Consider the following 11,306-nt stretch of genomic DNA (forward strand, 5'->3'; position numbering starts at 1 on the left):
GTTGCTGTGTGGTTTGTCCCTTCTATTAAAGTGGGTTAATTATGGTCTCTTATTAACTGTGGGTATTTAATTGGTAAATTGTGTACGAGATCTATTTTTAGGATGTTTTAAATGAATGATTTTTCCTGTGTGAAGTAAATTTTGTATACTTTTAGAAAGTCATGTGTCTGTCTTTGATGCAATCCGAACCAGAAGGGTCCTTCATATTGTTGTAATTCTTTTTGAGGTATTTTGATTACTTTTACTTTCCTAGGTGGAGAAGTAACCTAGGTGGCATAGTCATTTATATATATATATATATATATATATATATATTAGCCAAAGGTTAAACATGTTTAAGTTTTTTTTTTTTTACAAAGTGACATCGCCAACAGCAACATCATGTGAACAGTGATTGTTTTGAGAACGTTGTCATCTGTACACGATAAACACTTAAGGAAATACTGTATCTGATAATTTCAGAAGTTTATAGCTTTACTTGGGATTTGGCATTAGTTCCATGTAGATTAATATTATTTGAATTGAAATGTGATGTCCATTTTCACGTAAATTAAACTTCATGATGACCAAGTTCTCGTTGACTGACACCTGAACACCAATTTATAATTGGTGGCAGTTATTAACCAAAATACCTAGTAGTTGGATTATTTTCCATATAGTGCTGCCACTACTGTTATGCAGCAGAGTTTATGGAGCTCTGTCTAGATGGTCTAATCATCTGAATTAGGCATGGACCAATCCCCAGGACTAGGATTGAAAGTCACTGATCTAAACCATCTTAATGCCTGTGTCTGAATATAAGTGTAGGTTTGCAATCTGTCATGATATGTGTCATGATCTACGGTGTTAAAAGCAGCTCTAAGATAAAGTAAAATTAGCAATGAAATGCAACCTTGGTCAGATGCTAAAAGCAAGTCATTTATAGTTTTAACAAATGTAGTCTCAGTGCTATGAAGGGGCCTGAAACCTGAGAATTTTATAGGGTCTAGTTCAGTTGCCAATAGCTTGTTTTTGCACTTCCTGACATCCAAGCATTGTTTAGCTAACATTCAGATAAAAATACATAAATGTTCAGGCTGATGAACAGTATTTTGTTAAGATAAAATCCCTAAAATTAACTTTCCAACTGCTATTGCCCCTCATTTGGCATGGTTTCCCAAAAATGTTTAGCTTGCTTTGATAACATTCATGCTTGTTACCACAGGATCTGGACAACATCTAGGATCACACTGGGAAGATTTAAATAAAGATCTGAAGCGTATTTTAATTTGACCAAATTATCTTTAATCTTTAATTGTCTCTTGAAAAGGGACATTTCTTTTCTCTCTTTTTTTGCATAGTTTATATAATATACATTTTGCTATTTAGTTTTATTATTTTTAATAATTGTTTTATAATTTTCTTCATTTTGTACTTTGTAGACAGCCCCTATCCTCCGTGATTACATTATAAAATCTATGGGTCGCCATACATCAAAGCAGATTGAATCATGGTTTGAGAAAGCCAACATATTGAAATGCTATTTGATCTTAATATTATTCCTCTGAGACAACATTTTCTGACTGCATCTTTTTCTACAGCTTTAATGCTACAAGCACCAAACTCGCCACAGACCATGGGCCTGTTCTGAAGTTCGTTGCTTTATATTTTCAAACTGTCCAGATTAACAGTTTTGGTATAAATGTCAAAAATCTTTTTTCAGCATTGCAAAATAAAGTGAATGGATAGGCCTACACTGTGTGTGTGTGTGTGTGTGTGTGTGTGTGTGTGTGTGGTTTTACACTTTAAAACAATTTATTGAAAAAATAAACCTATTTGCCATTATGGGAAATCATTCATGATTTGTTACAGTTTTTAAGGGTCAAACGCCTTAAAATGATCAAACGTCAAGCCAACTTGATCTTGGTAAACTTTTTTTGACACATTCAAGCACATTTTTTTCTTTATGGATAAGCAAGTAAGATCCATATGCATTATTGGCTGGTAATGTTTTCACTTTGAACATTAGGCATTCCAGATTCTTACTGAACTTATTATCTCTCCAAATAATCAAACAGGCACCCAGTGTCCGACTGGTATTTATGTAAAAATGGGGGCAAGAATGCATGCATTAAGAGAAAAAAAGGTTACTTGAGGATAAGTTATGCACTTATGTACCTGATGTGGGCCAATCACAGCTGTCTGCTGTCAGGATAGACCAGTCACATTTGGTTGTAATTTGATCCTTCACAGTCAAGAGTAAAAGGAATCGAAACCAAAAGTTTTAATTCTTTGCCTGATAAGACACCATTTTAAGGTTGCTGTAAACCAAAGCTTACAAGTTCAAATTTATTGGTAAGTCTAGTAATGTCTTTCTTATAACATTCATAACGTTGTCATAGGAATGTCTTGACACTAGACGTGTATGTTCAGTTATATATATGTATACCAAAATGTCCTCACTATTCAAATATTACCTTTTTATTAATATTACTAATATTATTATGAAAGCTGTTTAACACCGACTAGTGAGCCGAATCTGACTAGTTAAAAAGACCAAATCATGTGTATATTTACATTTAGTGTCTTGTACGGGTTTCTGTAAAGGGTTATATTTCGGGGTCGAGTGAGGACAACTTCTTCTTTCCTGGCGCATTCCTGTTCATACAATGTCAATAGAAGCCTATGAGACGCCCTCGCTAATAGTCAAACAAATGTTCACATGCCTGTATGTGTGTGTATTTGGTATATATTTACAGTCAAACTCGATTAATAGTTTACTACAAGGTATACTTGCGGAATCAAGCACAATGAATGAATAGATAATGTTTATCATATAATGTATTATATACATTTCTGTGAAACTTGAATTGGTACAGGTTTCAATGAGGTTTTCTCAACATTCGTATCGAGGTCAACAATTGTTATTTATTAACTATTTCTCCCAGGGGTATGTTGGGTCCTTCCTAGGAAACGGTGGCTAAGATACAATCCCTGACATATTTTCTCTGTTACCAATCCACCATCTTGTTTTCTCCCCTGCTTAGTAGTGAAGAGTACAACAGATGAAGTTAATCAGGGTTGCTGCACACTTTTTAAAGTCAAATGAAAGGCTTTTTAAGACCTGAAGAAATAAAAAATAAAACTGTACATTAGGGGTGTGCAATATTGACAAAAAAAAAAAATCTCTATATTTGCTAAGTTTTGTTGATAATAATGTGCTTTTGTGCTGGTACCATGACTGGTTTAGGCTTGTTGTTGACAGCTGACTCATGAAGATATTCATATTCTATGCGGTCATCAGTTCATAGCAGTGGCAGAAATTTACTTTTTTTATTAGGGTCATTATTTGCCACCAAGTTTTTTTTTTACTTATTAGATGTATGCATCACCTTTTATGTCAAATTCTAACATTCAAAATATATTAGAATAATAACAGTATAGGGCTGTAACCAATCAAATAAAATCATTATCAACAAAATCCATCTTTGCAGTGCAGAGGAGACAGAGCGGCATCAGAAGTGGCATTAATATATTTACACAGCATTTACAATTGCATAAATAATGCTATGAGTTTTTTTTTGTTTTTTTATTCAATATTTAAACATGAAATTATTTCTGATTTTTAACGTTTTAATTAAAGGGTACTTTAATACTTTTTTACTTTTTAATAAAACCGGCAGTAGGTGGCAGCAAGTCACTGTCTTAAAGTTGACATGAAATCAAAATTGACCCTATTTACTTTGTTAGCACATATTACTAGTCTTGTGGTTAACAATTAATCCATGCAAGTTAATACCCAGAAAAAAATCTAAATCAAAATCTGAATAGTTACTTCCGGTCTGGAATGGCGTTCTTTTTCTGATGACGTTAGTTTGACGGCTTAGGTTGAAAATGCTTAACCACTCCCCTCAAACCGTTAGTCTGCTATGAGGAGATGGAGAGGAGGAGCGCTAAAGTAAAACCCTGCCCTTTGTTCAATATACCGTTTCACTTGGAAATATGTCACAACACTTGAGAAAAGTCATTTGCAACTTTCGGTTCACGGGGACTTTAATAAGTGAGTTGAGGAAGTCATTCATTCAACCGATTTGTTCAAACGCCTGATTCATTCAGGGAAGAAGCAAGTGATGGGTCATTGAATCATTAATTAAACTGATTCATTCAAAACGTGGATTCAGTCAGTCAGTAAAAAAAATAAAAATAATAATCATTGCTGTCTTTTTCATGGTTCTGTTACGGTTTCATTTTGAAATTTCTGTCAGCGAAAATAAAAGAAAAACAAACAACATTGACAATATTGTGTCTAAAATGTATCTCACAATTTTAACTTATTGTTCATTTAACTGTTGTATAAAATATCCCAGTTGCAATTGTGCTGGGGAAGACGGCACTCTTGCTCATGTAATATTGTAATATAACTACATGCATAATATGATATAAATATAAGACAAAAACTCATTTGGGGACATGCCTATAACCGCACTAGAGCTTAGATTCTCAGCCCGAGCCCGAACTTGACCCGACCCAGGCCCTTGATCAAGCACTTGTGTTACAAAATGCAACACATCATGTGTCATACGCAGCGTCTCCTCCGCTCGCACGCATCACACTGGGCCCGGGATAATAGGCTTTAAAAATATTTATTTTGTTTAAAAAATATTCTATATTCTAAAACCTTGTTTAATTATATTAGAGTAGTAGCCTAGGCCTACTCCTCCTAGGCCATCCAAAGTTCATTCTTGTTCATTTTCTGTGTTCATCATTGTTCACGTTTTTTGTTGTTTTTTTTTTTTACGTTCCTTCATTCGGATCCATTTGCGATCCATTCCATTCTGAATAAACAAACAACGCAGTTTACATGCTTCGTCCTTGTTGCATTTTTCACTAAGATAATGATTAATAAATGCACGCACAATTATCCGTGAACTTGATAAATGTTGCAGATATGTTTTACTATGCACAAACAAATGCCTTTCAACTTATGTGTGCAAAATTCAGAAGTAAATGAATGTGCAGCAATTTGTACAAATAAAAAGTCTGTAGGCCTACTATACGAGTAGGTTCCAGTTCACGTGCAATGCAATGCAAGTGATCCCGGTGCGCCGGCGTCTCTATGATTATATTGTCTGCTATATTTTCTTCTTATTTATTAAACACAGGCAATTTGTTGATGTAAAATTGATTAAACTTAAGATACAATTTATACAAAACGAAATTCACTTTAAAGAAAGGCTTTCTACAAAACAAAACTTTATGAAGTGGTCAAAATCACGTCTGACCCACTCCATGTCTCTTGATATATTGCGCATCCTATCTTACTCGTGCTGGTCACTTTTCATAATCAACATAGATGAAAAAAAATAACATTATACTATTTTAACAAATATGAAACTAAATGAGCTTACTTAATGGCTACATTATTCTCTCTATTGCGTAATCTGACGTGGCTCGTTAAGAACTGGTAGCAGATAAATTCAAATGAAACGTAGTTAAACAAATTCATAATCACAATGCTGAAATTACAGTACAAATTTAGAACTGAAACAAATGTAGGCTTCTATTATTGCATCAAATTTAAGCAAAGTAGGCTAACTTGTGTAGACTTGTGTGCCCAGTTTTTCTATAAAGGAAAACTGCATCTCAATAGGTTATGCATCTATATAGCCTACTTCGTGTTATTTTAATTTGTTAGTAGATTTTTTAACTGAAACATTGTCAGGACTTGATGTTAGTCAGCAGCATTTGTGTTTAAGCTGTCTTTATTATTTTAAGAATTAAATAGACTTACATGATTAGCATAATTTTCTGCAATAAATAATGAAAAACATTTTAACATAAAACATTGCAATAGAAAATGTTACGTTGTAATGGGCTGTACTGTAGTAATGTTGGATGCAAAATATAAACAGAAAGCAAACAAAACAGAGTCAGAAATGCAGCCGCGCCCCTCCCGCAGTCATTTGTCATAAGGCCCTTTTTAAAGGGAGAGACCGGAAAACATCAGCAGGTGTCCTCGATAAGAACGCCCACCAATAACTCCTTTGGAAGGCGGCACAATTCCATTTCAACAGGGATGACGCACATGAGTCGTCACACCCCACCCCTTAAGACAGGGGTCTATCAAGAAACCCTATAATATACAAAAAAAAATTAGCAACAATATAAGTGCACTTTAATTACCCAGAGGAGCACGCGACAGGGCATCAGCAACAACATTTCCAGATCCTCTGATGTGTCGAATATCCAGGGAGTAAGCCTGTAAAAACAGAGACCAACGAATAAGCCTTTGATTCGGACAATGGAATGAATTCAGGAACGTCAACGGGTTGTGATCCGTAAAGACCACAATGGGTTGACCCAAACCAACGTAAGCCTCAAAATGTTGCAACGCCCAAATCAGAGCCAGAGCTTCCTTTTCCACTACGGAATAATTCAATTGATAGGAATTAAACTTGCGAGAAAAAAAACTGACAGGGTGGATCACACCTTCCTCATCGCCCTGTTGAAGGACAGCCCCTGCACCAACTTGGCTTGCATCCACCTGTAACGAAAAAGGCCTCTCAAAACAAGGAGCAGCCAGGACAGTGGAAGAACACAATAAAGACTTAACATTGTCAAAAGCCAATGCACAATTCGACGACCAAACAAATTTTGCCTTAGCCTTTAAAAGATCAGTGAGTGGTGCGACAACGGAAGAAAAATTGCGGCAAAAGGAACGATAATAGCCTACTAATCCTAAAAAGCGCATCAGCTCTTTTTTTGTAGTAGGAACAGGATAGTCACAAATAGCCTGAACTTTAGCACTTAATGGCCGTACCTCCCCATTACCCACAACTTTGCCAAGATAAGTTATAGTAGCCTGAGCAAAGCTACATTTTGCAAGGTTCACTGTCAACTTGGCGGCTGACAAACGCCGGAAGACAGCGCCCAAGCGTTCTAAATGTGAATCCCAACTGTCGCTAAACACTACAAGGTCATCTAAATACACTGCACACCCTTCAAGGCCCGAAACTACTCGATTCATCAGCCGTTGAAAGGTGGCAGGTGCATTTCGTAACCCAAAGCTCATAACCCGGTATGAGTAAAGGCCTGATGGAATAACAAATGAGGAAATTTCCTGAGCTCTTTGATTTAAAGGCACCTGCCAGTATCCTCTCAGCAGGGCAAGCTTTGTTACAAATTTAGCAGAACCAACTTGATCAATACAATCATCCACTCGTGGGAGTGGGAAACAATCCGGCCTTGTCACACTATTAAGTTTACGAAAGTCGGTGCAAAATCTTACCGCACCATCAGACTTTGCAACCAGCAAACAAGGCGATGCCCAGTCTGAACTCGAAGGAACTGCTATATCATTTTCCAGCATATATTTGATTTCTGCTTCCATTAGCTTTCGTTTCTCTGGTGACACTCGACAATAACGTTGTTTTATAGGTGATGCGTTACCCACATCAATGTCGTGTTCAGCCCAGTCAGTACGCGTTGGCGTGTCCCCAAACAATTCTGGAAAACTCTGTAACAAAGAAACCAAATCTACAGACTGTAACGGTGACAAGTGAACCAGAGTAGCATCAAGTTTTTCCAAAGATTCAGTATTGTTTAATCGCCCATGTAAAACACTATCATCAGGTTCACAATCCTCTTTCTCCCCTGAACAAAAATTTGAAACATCAGACGTTGCAAGTAGAACTGAATGAACGGATCCATCATTATTTGACTTAAAACTCTCATAGTACGGTTTTAACAGATTTACATGATATAAGCGAGTAGACTTCCTCCGATGTGGAGTTGCCACCATGTAATTTTCATCACTCAGTCTACGCTTCACCACAAACGGGCCCTCAAATTTCGCTTCAAAAGGAGAAGACGGCAATAGACGTGACACAAGGACCTGATCTCCTGGCTCAAAAACACGGCGTTCAGTTTTACGATCATACAACAGTTTCATCTTATGCTGTTGCTTTTCAAGCTTAGCACTGGCTAACTCTCTTGCTTGTATCAGCCTCTGACGAAATCCATCGACATATGCAAGCAAATTGTTTGGTGAATCTGAACTTTTAACAGGATTTTGCAGTACTGCCAAAAGCCCCCGAACTTTATGACCAAAAACTAAGTCGTTAGGACTAAATCCAGTGCTTTCTTGTACAACTTCACGTGCAGCCAACAATAACCAGGGCAACCCCTCCTCCCAATCCCCATCCAACTGTACACAATAAGCACGAAGGAGAGATTTCAAAGTCTGATGAAATCTCTCCAACGATCCCTGGCTTTGTGGATGAAATGCACTAGCAAGATTATGCTTAATTTTTAGCTGTTTTAATACTTGTTGGAAAAGATGAGACGTAAGGTTAGTACCCTGATCACTTTGAATAATTTTAGGAATGCCAAAAATTGACATAAACTGTGACAAAGCCTTTACAATTGAACGTGACGTAATTGTGCGCAAGGGATAGGCAGAAGGAAAACGTGTAGCCAAGCACATAACGGTAAACAAATACTTGCTTCCTGACTTCGAACATGGTAGAGGACCCACGCAATCCACAACAACATGTTCGAAGGGTTCACAGTTCGCTGGAATCGGATTTAATGGAACCGGTTTTAAGACCTGATTCGGCTTACCAGTAAGTTGACAAGTGTGACACTTTTTAACATAAGCAGAAATATCCCGCTTCAGTCGTGGCCAAAAAAAATAGCGCAGAACCTGATTATAGGTTTTCTTAACCCCAAGGTGACCAGATTTTTCATGAGCAACTTCTAAAACCATAGAGCGAAACTTTGTTGGAACAACTACTTGGACAATAGGATCACCGACAAAATCCTGGCCATGAGGACACCATTTTCTCAGCAAGAGTCCATCCTGAATGAAGTACGCTCTGGCCACATCAGCTACGTCACTGTCAGAAAGAGCAAGAGTGAATAATTCAGACAATGAAGAATCTGAATATTGCTCCTTACTCCATTCATCTGTAGAGAACGGAAAAGACAAATCAGACAAGTCCGGTATAGGAAGAGAAATATTTGCCCTTGACACTTGTTTAATTTCATCGGTCAGGACACACTGAGCATTTTTGACCATAGCCCGAGTTGCAATAGCTACAGGATCTCCCTTTAGAACTTCTTGAGTAACCTCACTCCCAGACAAAACCATAGGAAATGGCGGTACACTAGGCCAGACCTGACCTCCTGCCAATTTGTTACCCAAAATAAGGTGAACCCCCTCAATTGGTAACACAGGGCGCAGTCCTACCGCAACCTCACCAGTCACCAAATCAGAGGTAAGTTTCACCCTATGTAAAGGCACTGATAACGTATTTAATCCCATTCCCCGAACTAACATGCTCTCACCAGTTTCAGACTGCGAGGAAAATGGCAAAGTGGACTCTAAAATGAATGAATCCACAGCTCCAGTGTCCCGCAGGATTTTAATGGGAACTTCCATAGATCCATCCAACAAAGACACTCGCCCTTCTGTAATGAAAGGAGCAAAACTAGACAAGCAATTATTAGAAAGTTTAATATCAGTGTCACTATCACATAAGTGAACAGAATTGGCCATTGCCGCAGGTTTAAATTTACCCGTCTCAACTCGTTTATTTTTACTTTTAAGTATCAAACAATCTGCTTTCCAGTGTCCTTTTCCCCGACAGTAGTTACAAGTTTTGGACTGATCAAATGCGGACTGAGCAGCGGTACTCTTATGAGTAAGCACATAGTTATCAGCCAATGATGCCGCTTCTTCAGGAGACTGAAATTTGTGTTTATTAACATACGTTGCAACTTGCTCTGGAACAGAGGTTTTAAACTGTTCAATTATAATCAACTCAAGCAAATCATCAAATGTTTTAACATCAAGCGATGAACACCAACGCGTAACATGTCGTCTCAAATCCCGCACAAACTCCAAATGGGTCTGGCCTTGAATCATCTTACACGATCTAAATCGCTGTCAATAAGTTTCAGGCACACACTCATAAACGGTCCACACCGCTGCCTTAACAGTATCATAGTCCTTACACTCATCAATAGTTAAAGCAGAAAAAGCTAATTGTGCCTTACCAACTAACACGCACTGCAACAACAATACACAGTTTGTTCTGGACCAACCTTGCATCTCAGCGACACGTTCAAAAAGAGAAAAAAACACATCTGGATCATGTTCATTGAATTTAGGAACAAGTTTTAAATTTTGATGCAGTGGAAAACTTCCAGAAGCACCAAACTCCAGTGAACTATCAGTATTCTCCTTACTTTCCTGTAAAAGTTTGAGCTTTAAATAGTCCAACTCCATTTTTGCCTTCTCTAACTCAAGTTTACCTTGTTCAGATCGTTGTTTCATTTTCTCATGATCTATTTGCAACAACAACAACAACTCTTTTTGTTGGTCAAAAGTTAAAACAGACTGTGAAGCAGGCAAGTTTTGTGCTTGTACGTCCTGAATTTGCTCCATTGTAGACGACAGAATTCCTTTATTCACCAATTTATTTTCCAACTCAATCTTAATAGTACTTTCTTTAAGTCTCTTATCACTAATTGTAATTTCATAAAACTCCGCAATTCTTAAAAGCTGCTCTTTCGTGCATTTATCTAATGATTCACGTGAAGGTGATTTAGCAAACTTTTCTACATCCGCCATAAACGCATCACAGAACGCAAGCAACTAATTGTGCAAACAAACACTCAGAATTTCCCCCCTATCTACCTTTCCAAACCATCTAACTTACTAGACCCTAATCTTCATGTAGTTACAGGCGGGGGGAAATTAAGCACACGAACCCGATGGGTGCAATTGCAACTAGTTAAAATAGCGACAATTCACAACACCACGGAAGTGCTCCCGAGACAACCGCTACTACCCGCTTTCACCACAGCACTACAAAAACAACAAAACCGACATGTCTCAAAGGAAACAAGTCGCTTAGCCTAACCGGGAAAAACTCCAAGTAAAAAACAACTTTGCACAACAGTTACTTACCCGTCCGTGACTTCGAACGGCGATCGAATCATTGCGAACTGCATAAATCACTGTCAGGTGGTCCCCAACACAAAACTAAATTGCGCCGTGACGTCAAATTATTCAAATAGGATTTCCCTCAAAACGTCAGGAGCAAACAACCGCCTCAAACTATGTTCAAACGAATAAATGAAATCAAAAGCAAAAACTCGACGAAACAAATGAGTTTATCAAATATTTCAATCATTCGCAAACTATCAAACAAAAAAGGACGAGCCCCCATTTGTTACGCCCCATGGCTCAAAAGGACGCAACAAAGACGGGGACACACGCAGAAGTGCCAAAAAATATACAAAATTTATTAACAAAAGAG

General features: G+C 37.6%; 1 protein-coding gene across 1 annotated transcript in view; it reads left to right on the forward strand.

Moving 5' to 3' along the window:
- The first annotated feature begins 2,217 nt into the window (after positions 1 to 2,217).
- LOC311081176 (NACHT, LRR and PYD domains-containing protein 3-like) overlaps positions 2,218 to 11,306 on the forward strand; it is a 104,487-nt gene continuing 95,398 nt past the window's right edge. Inside the window, exon 1 of the mRNA XM_084111580.1 lies at positions 2,218 to 2,334. The gene's annotated coding sequence lies outside the window, so the exon portion shown is untranslated. The remainder of the gene's footprint in view (positions 2,335 to 11,306) is intronic.

The sequence above is a fragment of the Abramis brama genome (assembly GCF_963993115.1).
Source record: "Abramis brama genome assembly, chromosome: 4".
Taxonomy (NCBI): Eukaryota; Metazoa; Chordata; class Actinopteri; order Cypriniformes; family Leuciscidae; genus Abramis; species Abramis brama.